This window comes from Pezoporus occidentalis, unplaced genomic scaffold (genome assembly GCF_034315485.1).
Source record: "Pezoporus occidentalis ecotype Australia unplaced genomic scaffold, CSIRO_AGI_Poc_V1 ctg2, whole genome shotgun sequence".
Taxonomy (NCBI): Eukaryota; Metazoa; Chordata; class Aves; order Psittaciformes; family Psittacidae; genus Pezoporus; species Pezoporus occidentalis.
This window is the reverse complement of record NW_026913855.1, coordinates 9715153-9731746: the sequence shown is the minus strand read 5'-3', so window position 1 is coordinate 9731746 and position 16594 is coordinate 9715153. Positions and strand designations below refer to the sequence as shown.

At 39.1% G+C, this 16594-nt stretch overlaps 1 long non-coding RNA gene across 1 annotated transcript in view; it reads right to left on the bottom strand.

The window, feature by feature from the left end:
• LOC134163166 (uncharacterized) overlaps positions 1-16594 on the bottom strand; it is a 160229-nt gene that overhangs the window by 49855 nt on the left and 93780 nt on the right. The gene's annotated exons all lie outside the window — the stretch shown is intronic.

Sequence of the window (16594 nt, the reverse complement as noted above, 5' to 3'; positions counted from 1 at the left end):
ACATTATTTTCCCATTTCCTCTTTTTCTTTTTCCTCTAGTCCTTGCTCTTTTACATCCTTTAATTCCCCTTGAGTCTCTTGCTCCTTCCTAGGTTTCTGTCTAATCTGGTTCTTTCCTTTCCATGCCCTCTACAGTGAAAGCTTGATTTCTTTCAAAAATTAACAATTTGGTTATTTATGAATCCCAGAGCTTCAAAATTTCTTGAAATGGTGGCTGGGCAATACCTGAAGCAATATTCATTAGCAGGATATTATTCTGAAGACTGAGAACTAGACATCCTTCTAGTATTTTGGGGGGTTGTGGTTTTGGGCTTTTTAATGTTTGGGTTTGTTGGGTTTTTTTTGTTTGGTTGGGTTTTGGGGGGGTTTGTTAGGGTTTTGTTGGGGTTTTGTGGTTTTTTTTTTTTTTTTTTTTTTTTTGGGGGGTGGCTTTTCAGTGTCATTTTTGAGAAAAGGCAGAAAGGATTAGGTCGCATGGTCAAAACTGTTAAATTACATAAAGTGGATGCCTCACCTCATCCTAGCTAACTATAAAGTGGTGCCCTTGGTAAAAATGCCAGGTCAGGAATTCACTAAAATTAGCCTCTGACAGTAGCTTGTGAAAGTTTTCCAATTATCTTTGATAGTTTTGAACCACCTTTCTTAATACATTCAGTGGCCTGATGGACTGAAGCTAGCTATGCAAAAGTTTTCTGGGAAGAAACCAAGTCAGTCTTCAGCATCGAATGCAATGAAGCAGCAGTTTTCAAAAGTGTGTTTTTTCATAGGTTTTAAGTGGCTGGGTTTAAGTCATGTTAATGAACGTACAGGAAAAGAAGCCCAAGGCTAGCCTGGATTGGGGATATTTTATCTTTATCAGAATCTGGTGGTGGAATTATAATCCTGTTCAATGAGAGCCAAAAGCACAGCCCTGAGCCACTTCTGCCTCTCTTAGTTGGCAACTTTAATCTGTCTTTTATCATCTACTTAAATCAGCTTCTGGAGAGCAGCATCTAACATGCATTCCAATCAATACAGATAGAGAAACATGAATATTATGGGTACTTAAAAGTCCTTAAATAAATGGTGACGCCTTAAAGGTGCAGAGCAAGACTAATGTAATTGATTGCATCAGGAGCAGTGGATTTTAAACTGCAGTTCTTGGGGTTTTATTTCTTTCCACTAACTAATCACAGTGTTCTCAGCACTCAGTTGTGTATTCTTTCTGCATTTAAAAAAGCTCCCTCAGCACTATTACAGTAAGTTTCTGCCACTGTTCACATCTCTCATGATTTTTAGAAAACCCTGTGCTGGGTACTGCTTCTTGTGTGGCTTTACTAAACCCAAAGTTTAGGAGTTTTGTGCACCTCTGTGTTTATGGTGCCATTTATTAGCACAGAATGGAGACTCCCATGGAAATGGAAATCAAACACAGACCCTCCCTTTTTCAGTGCGCTTCATGCTGACTCTTCCAAATATGCTGATAGCCATGACTTTTAACCCCTTTACTAGCAGGAGTAAGAGACCATTCTCTATATGCATTCAGTAGGAACTATTTCAAAGATCTCATAATAGAGGAGATTATATATAGTCCTGGTCAATGTTGGTTTTGTATTCACTTTTTTGCATGCCTTTTCCACCACAGATGTAATGTGTAGTTGTTTGACTCCATTGTCTCTTTCAAAGGCCAAAATTTAAGAAACTCTACCTTTGAGACTGTGCTGGAAGTCCTAAATATTTGAAAACATGCTTTATGCTAAAAAGACAAAATAAATGTACAAGTCAGACAGATTTGTTAAAAAGCAAAACCAGCTATGTCTGTCACTAGCAGCCTGGTACAATGCAAATGTGCTCAATGATATGACACAGTAGCAGATAGCAGCTGTGTATCCCTTCCCTCTACAGCATAGATGCTTGATGGCGTAGACAAGAAAGCAAGCCTCCGCTGCCTAGGGAAGCAGTTGCATTTCACCAGTAGGACACAACCTGCTTATATACATCCTACAGGAAAGGAGGAGTTTGCAGGCAGGGGAAACACTGCACAACTTAACCAGGTTTTGCCTATGAGAGTGCCCATTTCATGCCCAGTTCACACATCCACTTGCAGAAAGCCAACAAATGCCAACATCTCAAGGAAAAAGTGAAGGGGTGCTTTTGCAGCCCAGTTAGGAAGAATGACCAAGCAGTCCGAAGAAGTGAAATCATTGCTGGCCACTTCCACATACCCAGGACCACTCTGCAGAGGGAAGCATTTCTTCAGCTTTTATCATGGGTTTCAGTGGAAACTCATTTGATTTTGTCATTCACAGCTCCATAATGTATAAGGGACAGGATGAATGTGCCAAATATCCTGGCCACATTCATACTGATTCTGCTAGTTGCTGGGTAATACATAATTATATTTAGATGTGTACATGCAATAAGCAAGTATGCACCATGGTCAGAACAAGTGCTGACAAAATATCCTTACTCCAGTCCAATCCACCAGACTTCCCTCTGTATCTGGTTCCTTGTGTGGCTACCTTTTTAGTAAAAGCACTCTGGGGAAAAAGAACCTTCTTTACTTTTGGCAAATAATTTTATAGTAATATTTCACTAATGTTAATAGTTTATTAGTTAACTATAATAGCTGTAGCAGGTATTTTAACTAATTCAATCTGCTTTTAAATGTCAGCAGTGATCACACATTTGAAGTTCTGTGAGGCAACTTATTCTATAACCCCCAGCAATAATTAACCTTCAGTCACGGTAAAACAAGTCAAGAAATCTACCAAGGTAGATTATAATGTATGATTAGAAATGTAAAGCAAAAAACTAATGGTGGCTAGCAATAGCCACTCAAGAACTCAACACTAAAAAACCTGCAAAATTAATAGAAACCGGCCAATTCCACTACAGCTTTGCTCAGTGATGTCTGGTTTTCACAAAGCAGAATATGTTGGAAGGGACACTTGGGATCACCACGAGCTTAGAAGCAGGAGCCAGACCTCAGAATTTTGCTAGCAGGATTTTGAAACCAAAAACAGCAACAGGCAGAAACTAAGAATTTCAACTCTCAATGGACAAAAATGTTCCTTTGTTGTTTACGTTTTTAAGCCAGGAGAAAGAAAAAAAAAAAGGGGGGTGGGAGGGAGAAGGGGCAGAATAAAAAAACAACCAACAAAGCAGCCACAATATTCTAGAGATAATCTTCAGTTGCTATTTGCGATTTAGGAGGAGGCTGGAGGGAGGGAAAAGTGAAGCAGCAATTTTCATGTGACTTTTACGGGTTCACTGAAGAACAATTAATCCAAAAAGGAAAGAAGCAGGGGGAGGAGAGGGAGGAAAACAAAAAGAATCACAGTTTATAATAAACACACACTTCTGTGTGCTTGGGAATAGCGTATCTGAACAATTTCAAATTCAGAAAGCAGAGAATGGGAACAAGAAATTTTCAAAGATGACATAAGAATCTGGCAAGTTTACCTGTGCTCAGCTCCCTCCAGAGATTAACATGTGGCATTTTTCCATCAAAGGAGGGGAATTTTGTCTCTTTGAGTTCCCTCCCTTATATCCTGCTGCTGTAATGAAATGTCACACTTTCAAGCTCTATGAAATACCTGATAGTTCTACCAGTTGTGAATGAGTAGCATTTCCATAGAATTTCAGCTGTCACAATACTTGATTAGTACAACATACATCTGTTGAAGGGAGCCAGCTGGAAAGCGTAGGAGATTTCAGCTAAAATACAAAGCAAAAAACCTTCACCAAAACTGGCTTAGATTGGTGTCCATTTTTATTACAATGAAGTATATTTATTCCATTTCATGTATCTAATTTCAGCTTCAACTGGAAAACTTCAAAAGAGATAATATTTTTGTGTAAGTTTTTATTTATAAGTAATGCCCAATTTCACAGATTTAAAAAAGGGACAAAAATTTAGCAAGTGATTACATTAATTGTTACAAAGTGCCAAACCCTGTGATAAAGCTATATAGGATCCTAAATTCTATTTAGACACCTCACGATCAATGAAATCTACAGGTGTGAAGCCCTGTTACTCATGCCCTTCAGAAGAGCTGAATAGTACAGGCTAGAATCCATGATGTTCCCTTGGCTGCAGTACACCCCAGCCAGTACACAAATGCCGAGAGGTTTTTTTACCTTTTTAAAGAACAGGGACTTGTGATTCCTATTTTACACCTAAAAGTTTAGCTAAACAGTAGTTCAGATTAAAAGGCTCTTATTGGGCTGTAAATGATTGAACCACCTGCAGGAAATCCTCAGGTGACGTTTTTATTTTATGCTGGAGTTCAAACTAGAAAGACACAAAGTCCCCTTCTGGCCTCCCTATATACAGTAATCTGTGAATCCAGGGCTGGCCCTATTCACTAAGCTTTGATTATTATTTCCTGTTGAATCAGGCTTCCAAAATTGGCTTGCAAACCACTCCTGCTAAATCTTCTCCCTACACCTGCAGCAGACAGCCCAGATATAGAAATGAATGTTTTCACTTAGATTTCTTTCAAGGAGGATTAATTTACAAGAGCTGACTGTGAAAAAGACAGTTGCTGTTCTAGCTTATCATAACAGTGTGTCACAAGGCTGTATATTGTTGGGGCAGGGATTACCAATTTAAACTAAGATTACTTTTTGTAAAGGTTGGCCTTGGCATGATTACCTGCCTTGCAAGGTTCTAGTTTTGATAAGTGGCTTGTGATCATCACTGGCACAAGTTTCTCAGGGTATTGACATTTCAGCAATGCTGCATGGAGAACTCATACAAACACTTGATAAGCTAGAGAGGCATGCGGTAAGAAGAAGACAAAGGATGCAAAACAATCCAGAAATACAACATGATTCAGAAATGGAGGAGCAGGAAGAAAAAGAATGAAAAAGTCCATTTATCTAATCATGGTATGCACCAACACACCCACTTGTTTTCTCTCTGCTTTCGTTCAACCTTTCACTCTCCTCTTATAAACAAGAAAACAGTACCACTATCATCTTCCCTAAAACACTTCATCATAGTCCTATATATTTTAATAGACACATAAATGCAGAAAGAATTGTTTTCTCATTTTGTATTCATATCCATGTGATGTTTCCATACCTGCTTCTGCATGAACTTTTTTCTGCATGATCTGCTTCCTTCTGATTTGAAGGTTTCTTGCACAGCAATGTCTTCCTTTAGAAATATAACCCTATTTGTAGGCATTCTTTGTCATCATTTTTCTGAAATTACCTCTCTCATAGTCAAGCTCTGCAAAACATTCCTTCCCTTTGGGCTTTGTATTTATTTATCCCTTCTCAGAGGTAGCAATTACTTCATCATTCCTGAATGCAAGACACAAGGCACATGTAGACATGAAAGCTATGCTGTTTCTTATGAGAAAGTATTTCCAGTTTGCTGACTTTTTCTCATGGTCCTCTCTAATAGAGGTTCATGCAGCCAGTAAGCTAAAATCATAGTGATTTTTCAACAGTTCTCATCTTATTTGAATTCTCCTGAAAGATATATTCCTAATCTAAAGTAACAAAATAGTCCCAAAGATGAAGGACAGAATTTTCCTCAACCCCAGATTCCATTCCATCATTCAGAAGGAGCATTACTGCTACTGCAGATGTTTCACGTTTTAATATAAAATAACACTTCTTAAAATAAAGAACCTTCTCCTCATACTTTCACTTCTGTGAACCTTGAACAAGATGCCTTCTATAAGAATCAGCCAAACTTTACAAGCCCCACTGTCAGGAGAGTAATGCAACATCGTGGGAAGATGGACTTAGATTTGCAAGACCAGCTCATGTCACTCAAGCAAGTCCAGCAGGGATCAGCCTTTGCCTTTTCCTCTCTGCTGTCTGTAAATTTCCCAAGCCCAGTCATCAAGTCTGGTCTTATTTTCTTAACCATATGGAGCTCTTAGAGCAGCCAAAAGGCTCTTCCCACATTGAGGTACTTATTTGACTTTTACTGTATTTTACTAACAAGCCAAGAAAGGAAGGGAACTGAGAATCTAAATCTGAAACAAGCAAACAAACAAGCAAAACTACAGAAACCAGCTACCTCTATGGCAACGTGACAAAATACTCAGGACTGTACATCACATGTTTCTCACTTCTTTGTGCCTGCTCTTGAACTCTAAAATATCAATAAGATTAGATAAAACTGATTAAAAACCAAACAAAAATAACCAAACACCACTTTGTATTCACAGTTTAACCAAAGTCAACCTCAAATCGCTTTTGTTTTCTAGCCTGTACCAATCACATAGGAGAACAACTAATCTCCAAAGGATTGGAAAAATGGCTGCTTTAATTTTTGGCATGTTTTGGTACTACTTTCATCTGAGGGGGAGCTGCTGGGGAATTAATTTTTCAGATATTGACCCACAGAAGGGTTGGGGGTTGGCTCAGGAAGGGGGGACAGGGACTGCAATCTGAAGAGTCTGATTCCACTTCACTGTCCAGATTATGTCTTCCATACACTGCTGAAAGACTATGCAGCTACAGAAGATAAAACCCACTCTTCTAGAGTTCAGTTCACTGCTGCAGATCTCAGCCATGAACACTACGTAACAAGCAATGTCAAATGCAATCAGGGTGCAATATGCCCCCCCTCTTAATTGCAGCAAAAATCGGAGGATGCTCCACCCACATGCTGCCAGAGATATTAACCAGATGTAACATGCTGAACTGCAAGTTTAAACTGGGGTATCTGGAGAGAAGTCTGGATGGCTCTTCCATGTTGGCTAAATAGTTCAAGAATGGAGAGTTAGGCTACAATTCCTCTGGGAAATTATGCTTTGTGATCCCCTCCTACACAGTAGCCTAACCTGATGCTGGTTACAGAAAGCCAGCCCTATGGAGCAGAATTTTGGAAGAGCTCATCAAATGCTTCTGGCAACTACTTGCCAATTATGTTGCACATGGAAAACCTCATTAAACGCTATCAAGCAGCCTTGCAGGTGCAACCAGGGCAGAGACCTCTTCTACTGGGATTTGTACTGTGTCTGCTTCCAGTCAAGCCCAGGATTTGGATCCAACAGCTTTCGTAAACTGGTTACGCACACACCACAATATGCAACAGGCCAAGTCATGACTTCTATCACTTTTTTTTTTTTTTAAGAAAGTTCACCTGATGGGCACTGCTTTTCCCAATAAAGTCACACCTTGAAGGTGTGCTGACTTTCGTTGGCCTAGAAAAAGCAGAGTTGGGTGGAAACCCAAACCGAGCAGCAGAGAGGAACCGTTACTCAACATGCAATGGCAATGAATAGGCATAGCTGCCTTTAAATGTGCTCACCTAGCCACATTAGCATTCTACAATTGCTTCCTAATGCAAAGGATAAAGCCTTTTACCTCCTTTTAGCCTTTTCCCATGGCCAACATTACTGTTGTGTAATAACTCATCTCTGAGTAACAAAGTAAACAACATTACAAAATAATTTCTGAAGCCAAAGACCTGATAAAGATGATTAATGCCTCATGAAATACCCAAGTCGTATTTGCAATAATTGCAATATTTGAGATGGATAAGAGGAGAGAATTATAGGATTTGCTGTAAGGCTGAATTATCTACAGGAAGTTCATATGAATGTCACGTTACCATCTAACTCGCTGGTACCTGCCAGGCACACTCCTTAACAGCTGGTTTATTTGTTTTCTGTGTTTCAGAAGTAGAACGTTTAGAGTTGAGATAGATTTTGTAAAGCTACCTTCAAAAATACCTTCATTCTTGAGAGAAACTATAGGAACCCAGAAACTACTGCACAAATACAGGAATATCTCCCTTGAGAACAGAGTTTTGGGGTATTCTTGAATTGTTGCCCAAACCAAAATTTCACAATGTTTGTTCAAGACAAGGTTTGCCAACAAGTATAGCTTTCTTCCAAAGAAAAATGACAGATTTTATTATTCCAAAGAAGGTAAGTGGGCATGCTCTGTAGTTTCCCAGCACAGAAAAACCTAAATGCTTGGCACATGGTTTGGGAGAAAGAAGAGTGAAAGGTACCACCTTACAAGGCTTCAACCATTTTCCATTATATAGTCTACTGACTACAAAGAGAATTGTGGATTACTTCCTTTTTTCCTACAATAGGATAAAGAAGCTCTTCTGTTTACAATCATAGACTGTCTTGATAGGTAGCTAGCACGCAATGCGATAACATTTGATGAAAAGAAAATAGGAAAGAAAAGTTATTATTGTTGGCAGCCACCTACTCCTGAGTTCTCATATTTATTCATGTAAAATTATCTATTACATCATTTTGTTAATAATGACTGAATGCTTTGTAAGGATTGTTAAGTGCTAAATTCACAACTGGAGTTGTTCTGACTGGACACAACTGTTTTGTTTTGCTTTGCTTTCACACTGCCTTAAGGTTCTCTCTTATGATCAGTCACTTCTCTGGTGCTAATGAAAAGTCTTGCTGCAAATACTCCAACTTAATTATTACTCTATGACCACTCCTATACCCCCCAGCCCCAAATTGCACCAACATGAACACTGGTGGCAAACAAGCACAAACAGGGCATGGAAAAGGTCAAAGAAAATTTGTTTTCAACTTTAAATGAGTATCCCTGTAAAACTGTTTCCAGCACCTGCTGAGTCCTTATAGCCCCTAGAGTTTTCTGTACTCCTACAAACTGCTCATTCCACAAGGAGAGACAAGAAAGAAATATATGGAAGAGGAAAGCTGGCAACAAGGAAGATCCTTTTCTAGCCATTTGCACCTATCATGAGAAACTCTAGGCTCCCCTGAATAGTCACAGTGTAATGGGGGAAAAATACAGGCAGACTTTTCCCTCCATTTCTAGTGTGAACAAGCTGAAGCAGGGAAACACCTCACAGGTCTCACAGAGCACTGATAGCTGGGTAGGGGATATGACTGAGACACCTCACATCATTTTGCACAACTTAGTCCTTTATAGCAGTCTGCACAGTTGCCTTTTTCCTAAGATGTGCTGCAACATTCATAGTCACTTGTAGCTGTCACCAAAGAGGCCGGCATTTTAGCACATTCAGACTTTTATCCAGACTTTTCTTACCCACCAGAAGACTCAGTGATTAACAGAGACACTCCCACTTGAGTCCATCTCAGTGATTACAAAATCCTGGAGCAGGCAATGGAGCACACCTTGCGTCAAAGGCTGAAGACTGAGGGCAAAACAGCTGCCAGTGCCGGTGCTCAGCCACCAAAGCAAATCCTGTGGCAGGAGACACTGATGGAAGTGGCATGACCTTCATCTGCTCCTCTGGTGTTCTTCTCTGACTCTCTGGAATGCCCTTGAATAAAATCCCCTTCCTCCCTTGTTAGCAAAGAAGGAAGATGGTCTGATATCAGCTTAGTCATGATCACCAGTGCAATTACACAGTGCTTGTTGAACTGAAGGGAATCCTTTGTTACCCACACCCAATCTGATATTATACTACCCTGCTCTATAACTACATACATTTTTGGAAGCACTTACCAAGAGTGACAATTTTGCTAACAAACTCTAGGACACAACATCAGGAAACAAGCAAGCACAAAAAAACTGTACTAAACAAAAGACTTTGGTAATTATCATCTTCCTTTTATTTTTAAGGAACAGAAACATCATGTGTGTCAGGAATAAATAGAAATCAGACTCTAGCCTTCACAAATTCAAAATCATGTGTAGAAAACAGTGGTTTTGTTAAAAATAAAGTTGTAATGTGCAGTCAACCAAGGAACAAGAACTATTTCTTCTACAGCTAATCTAATGAGGCTTTTTAAACTGGCATATTCTGATCTCATCTGTTTCCCTATGGGCAGAGAAGCAAATCTTGAGCTTTCCTGTTGCAGATCAAAGTGACGGCTACAAATGTTAGTAAAACAGAGTCTCCCCTAGTGTTAGGCAAAACAGGATAAAAAGCAAACAAGCGAGAAATTCGACACAAGAATATAGGACAAAACGGGAGAGTACTTCTGCTATCCCAAGAAAGCTGAACCTCTGCTAAATCTTAGATTTCAATAAATACAATATTATTATGGTAGGAGACTGATTACCATATATGCATCAGCTCTCTGGGGAATACAATTTTATTTTCCTTCCTGTCCAAGGACAGTGTTCATATATTTATTTGCATTGCCATAATGTGGAGATGCAGGCTGTGATCTGAGGTCCATTGTGTAAGGTGCTGTACACATAGTTTATCAAAACAGCCTCCGCTTCAGAGAGCCTCCAGTCTAAACAGGGAAATTCTAGAAGTCCCAAGGGAAAACAAATGCTTGTACAGCTTCCAAAAGAGAACCAAAAAATCTTTGGAAAAGCATCTTTGGGTGGCAATTCAGACTAAACGGAAATCTTGATGTTCTCATTTCAGTGATATATTTCCTTGGGTTTGTGTCATTAGGAGGCTTCCCTGGATTTTCTCAGCAATTACATTGAAACAGTTTCAGATAATAAAACTTAACTGAGGCTCAAAGTTGTGCCCATAACAAAATTTAACCAGAGCCCCTTTCTACCAGAGAATTTGTTGCTTGATTAATCCTCACAATTGCTCCTCACACATCAGGTGCCAGAAATTCCTTGGTTACTCCTCATCTCCAAACACTGCAAACTCTAACTCCTACCACTGCTTCTTTCGTCTTTCTTGAAGACTAATGGAACTTAGGAAAACAGAGGCACCTTGTCCACATAAGCAACTGTTACATGGTAAAGAGAGCAATAAAACATTCTGAAGGCAAGTCCACTGGAGTATTTTCAAAATTAAGGCCTGAAATATCTTGAGAAGGACACCTTGAACAACCCTTTCAAGAAAATTATGCTGAGCTGTGTTCATGAAATAAAAATGAGAAAAATAACAAAACCAGGTGTGTTTTTACACATATTATCTTACATGCATTCAGACAAAAAATGGCTACATATAAGGCACAATGAAATGTCACCCTCTAAACATAAATATGCACTGGAGAGAGGGATGTGAGCATTTTAAGCAGAAAATAAGTAAATGGTGGAAAGGATAAGGAGTAGAGGAAGATTTGCATTACTAGAAGTGCCAATACTTCAGTACATATTCCTCCTCCTCCTCTCTTCTAGAAAACATAAGAACCAAAAGGGGAACACAAAAACTCAGCGGTAACACCAAGATGATGTTTACCTTTACCTTCATACAGAATCAACATCATGTTCAAGCCCTTTGTCTTTGAACATCTTAAATCTCTACTCAGCAGAGGGATGATCCCTTTGGTCTCTGCATAGACCTCAGGATTCTCCAGGAGTCTGTAAAAAAGCCTGAAAACATTCTTGAGCTGTGTGGTTGGTGGAGTTTTGTCATTTAAATGTGATTTCTACTAAAGTTACTGTAAATGTTACCTTTCTGTTTTACATATTAACAGATTGTTGAAGAATTCATGGGCAGTACTTCACTGATAGAACATGTAAAGCAAACGCTAGCCATTTTAGCATTTATGTAGTTGTTAGGTTCTGACCTCATATTCTAATGATTCAACATAGTAAAATCACTTCACTGAAGTCAGACAGCAAATGCGCTGTTTTTCTTATAAATGAGTAATAGCACAATCTACTTTTGCATTGATATCAGTTAATTACACCACAAAGAATTTCTTTTCTCATACACCATCTTCCCAGTTGCAAGAAATGTTAATCCCTGCTAGATCTCGACATGCTAACTTTGTAAAAAGCAGAACTTGCCTCATTTAGTAAAGGGATTTCTGTTCTGAATCAAGTCTCCTGTTCACCTTCCTGTCAATCACTAAAGTGAATCAAGGTTTTAGTGGAAGCAACTTCATCTAATTCAGCACTATGGTAGCCCAACATCATGTGTTGCAGACAGTAGATCCTAAAACCTTTACTTAGCAAATAACCGTAAAACATACATGTAAGTGAAGAGCAATGGGAGAAAACTGCTCAAAGGTATTTGAAGAAAACTACAAGTTAAGGACTGAATAAGAGGGAGGCTGACAATGCAACCTGGCCAAATTCATCACTATCAGCTACCAGTAGCTTTCCATTTCTAAGAAATGAGAAGACTACAAAGTTATTGGACAAAATCTGCAAAAGCATTGTCATGCAGGCGTTACTGTAAATTTTGCCAACAAAAAAATCCTATCCTGTAAGAGTTTTACTTGACATGGATGCAATATTCCTTCAAACCAGTTGCTGAGTTGGGTTGGGCTTTTTTAACTTGAACTCTGAATAGCAAATTAATTCTAAAACATCATGCTGAGTGCTTAAGCCATTTCCATTAAAGTGGGGCTAGATGTTTGTCTACAGATTTGATCTGGAGCAACAAGTTACTGAAATTTTTAAAATCGTTGGAAAACCAACTGACATTTCAACTGAAATTTTAACAAAGCACTGAAGAGATGGAAACTTGGAATTTTTTAGTTGCAGTCTCTACTGAAGTGGTACTTCACCCCTTTTCCTCTGACCACGTTATTTTTCCCGATAGCTCTAACTGGATCTACTGTAAAATCTATACAGTAGACAGAGAAGTTTCTATGCTTTGCATCACGTATTTTAATCTAGGACATTTTTTTCTCTCTAGTGAAGTTTTAAAGCTTTGAGGAACATACAAGCCTTTTTTATGACTCACACAGGAATAAACTTCAACTCTAAATTCACTAAATTAAACCTGTTACTGCCAAGGACCACAATGAAGACAGATATTTGTTCAATATGCTTTCCACCAAGGTCAAGGACTAAGGTCGTGGCTTATGGTTGTTTCTTATGTAATGAACATCAAAAGAAAGATGTAAAAGGATTCCATTTTAAGACAGTTAAAATGAGCTATTTAATATACTAAAAGCTAGTGCATTCTGTATTGCAAGTCCACAATATTCTAGTATGTCAATTGCTGCTTATGCCATTAAAGAAATTACATGGATTGAGTTTCCAAAATAACCTGCAAGCTATTGAGAAATTATTTCTGCAGCCCCTCAAGATGAGCTGCCTGTTACAGCTGACTGGCAGATAAGGTTAGTGTGAAACTCTCCCTTGGTTGCATGCTGTATGGGAATGAGCACCTTGAGCCTTCCAGCCTAGGTATGAGGCTCTCATGAGCTTGAGCCACTAAGTGAAGCTCTGCGCTTCCTCCAGCTTCACACAAAGACCACATAATACCGCAATTTTACATTCTCTGAGTACCCACAAGTCAGGTTGGTTGCAAAACTAGCCTAAGTTTATGCAAAAGATGCATGAATATTGCAGACAAGTCAAGACTGCTCACAGCTTTTAGTCTGCATGGAAATAAACCATTATCAGCCCAGCTACAAATGATGGTAAAAATTTCCCACCTGCACATTTCCTGCATATTTTCTTCTTGTTCTGGTATTTCTTAGCCTATTATGTGGTAATCAATTACCACCACCAAGGAGATAGAACAGCTCAGACAGCTCTTTCCTGGCACATACAGGAGAATTGCAGGGATAATTAATTAATGTTATAATATGTAAATAGAAGATACTGTTTTACGGCTGGGATTTTTCATAGCATTATATAATTATACAAAGACTTCATCTCTGGTTCACAAAGTCTCACAACCAGAAAACACAGGAGGCTGAGAGAGCATGACTACTTCCCCTTGCCCTATCTTCACACTCTTTCCCAAGACACCCACATTTAATGCCTTTGGAGGCAGGTTTCAAAGCTAGAAGAACCTTTAGTCCAGCTTGGTACAGCTGGTCTTTTGTGTAAGAAAGCATAACTTCAGAAGGACATTTTTATACTATTTATTTTCTTCAAATCTCCTGTTAGGTTGCTTTTCTATTAGGTGTACAACATGAAAGTGGCATCAGGGCTAGAGGAAATTCATCTGAACAGGGAGCTCAATCCCATCAGGTGATATGCGGCCAAGATCTGTTACTCTAGTAACAGATGAATTCAGCTCCAGGAAAAAATGACAGCATGGATATTGAGACAAAAAACAGCCCTAAGATCCCATCATGAGGTCAAAAACGAAGAAACCCATAATAGTGTAGGTGATAAGGAAAACTGGATACTGTCCTAGTCTTGAGATTATTTTTTTATATAAATATATATATAATTACGTCTTCTACATAAAAGTTTCAGGCATTTTAGAATAACAACTGTGTCAGAGAAAATAGGTAATGGTCCATGGTGAAACACACAAAGATAGAAAAGTACTGTTTGTCTGCTTTGGCTCCTCCCCAGAGTCCTGCTTTGGCTGCTCCCCAGAATGTCCAGCTTTGGTTCCTACCCAGAAAGTTCTGATTTTAGAACTCCCTGGAAAAGTCTCAACCCTTGGAGACTTTTCTAGATATTGCTGGCCACTTCTTCTGATGTAGGCTGGCCCCCTGCATCAGAATGAGTGTGCATTTTTGTCAGGATAAAAGCCCAAGCCTCATGTGATGCAGGGGAGGCAGAGCTTTATACCACCCAGGTCAACGTTGCCTCTGCGGGGACGCCCGCTAAGGTTGAGCCTGCCACCTCGCACTGCGATGATGATTCTCAGAGCTGGTTTCCTGATCATCTTCACAGGGTCCTTGGGGTTGGTAAGATAACCAAACATGAGAAATATCCTTTACTGTATCCTTTACTATATTTTCCTATATTAATAAACTAGTTGAGAGTTTTCTATTTGTCTCTTGTTTTCTCTCACTTGGAATCCTCCAACTCTGGAACAACAACCCACCAAGAAATAAAGATGCTCAATAATCAGTTTCTGGGTAAACTGTTGTCTGACAGGAGTCAGGTCTTCAATTAAATGACTAGTTCTTCTAGCGGGTCATCTTTTCTTCCCCATCAGCTGCCACTGTCACTCCACCTACTGGCTTGGTGTCTGTATTTTTCTGTAAGTATCAGTTTCTGCAATTTCTATCATTTCACATCAGCAAGTCTTTGCCTAACATCTAGTTAAAGTAAACAAACAAACAAACAAACAAACAAGCATGCATCTAGAGAACTGGAAAAATTGTCCTCCAATTTTAAGACAAATAATGGTTTCTTTCTAATTCTTTTTGCTTTGATAAAAATTTTAAATTTCCTCTCTATTAAACAGCAATGACAACAAAGCCAAAACAAAACCCCAAACAAAACAAAAACAACAATACCAAACCTAAATAAAGAACAGAAGTCTGGAAAACTAAACTACAGATTCTCTTCCATGTTTATTACAGGTGTCTAATAAGAGTTTAAGATAGAACCTTTCACTGCAACAAACTTATTTTCTCTTTCGTACATTTATCTTAAGAACTGATTATCTTTGAAAACTCTACTCCTTCACCAAATTCAACTAAAATAAACCAATGAGTTTAAAAGTTCCCAGGAGGGTTGTTCAGATGGACAGGCATATGCAGATCTACAAACACACAGGCAGTAGTTTTGCCTCATTTCTCTAGGAAACCCAGAAAGAGAAGAAATCCATGCTCAAAGATGGGTTGAGAGTCCTCTGCTAAATTGACCTGACAACATTAAATGGTCAGGCCATTAGAGAAGAGGTGGCACGAGGTTTACACAACCATGGAATGCCATGTAATGGCATGTGACCTACTGCTTGGCTGAGCACCAGCTCTATTGCCAACAGGAGCAACAACCAGGAAACAAGCAGGTGGGAGGAAACAAAAGGAAAGGGGGGAAAAAAAAAAAAGAGGCTTTGCTAGCTGATCTGGCTGATTGATGTGATTAATTACCACCCACACAGGTAGGTGTTGCTACTGTTTATTTAGCACTCTGCCAGCAACAAATGGTTGGGATTCCTTCTGGTTGCTCCATAGACTTTTGTCTACCAGGAAGTCAAAACCAGTTGTATCTTATGCATCACCACTGACTAAACACAGCATCAGAAGAGTAAGATAAACAATCCTAAACAGCTGGATGGTAGGGGCACTACAAGCTCTCCCCACCTGCCAGGGAGCCATGGGTGGTGGGATCCAGAAAGCTCTCCTTACGAAGCTCCTTGTCTTCTGCTATACCTTCTTCCTCACAAAGATGCTAGGATAGCATGAAGAGACTCATAGCTCTTGAAATCTTGTGGGCTTGAAGATTTAAAAGCATCTGCTCCATGTGCTGTTATGGTTGACAAAGGCAAAGTGGGGTGGGGGGACAAACAGCAAAAAATTACATATCAGGACTGTTCTACTGGGGAAGGAAACTGAAATTCAAGAACATATAGATTGTGCAAAAGATGCTTGAAGCAGGAACTGCTTGATTTTTTTTTTGGTTCTCTACTTAGACATCCTGCCTGTACTGAGTTTAATAGGAACTGCTGCATTTACAAAGAATAGTTAAAAAGGAAGAGTGTAAAATATTCTTAGAATAAACATGCACATTTTCATTCCACAAATCTAGATTTTGATAAACCGTTTCCAACTTTAGTCATGTCTGAGAAGTATATGTTGAATACATCTGTGCAAGCGCGCAAAGGTTGAATGACTGTTCTCTTTTACCCACTAGCATGTGTAAAGATAATTTACTGTTCCTCTGTCAGTTACAGCAGTTAGCATTTCAAGTATGAGTAATCTTTCTAGCAATCTGATTTATTCTCACCAGTTTCCACATATTAAACATAGCAACAGTATGCACCAAGGAAACAGTAATAGCTAGAGACATGTCAAACATTTTTCTAAGGTTTCATTTTCAGTCTAGCTAGCAACATTTTTTCATCATGTCAGGACTTCTCAACTTC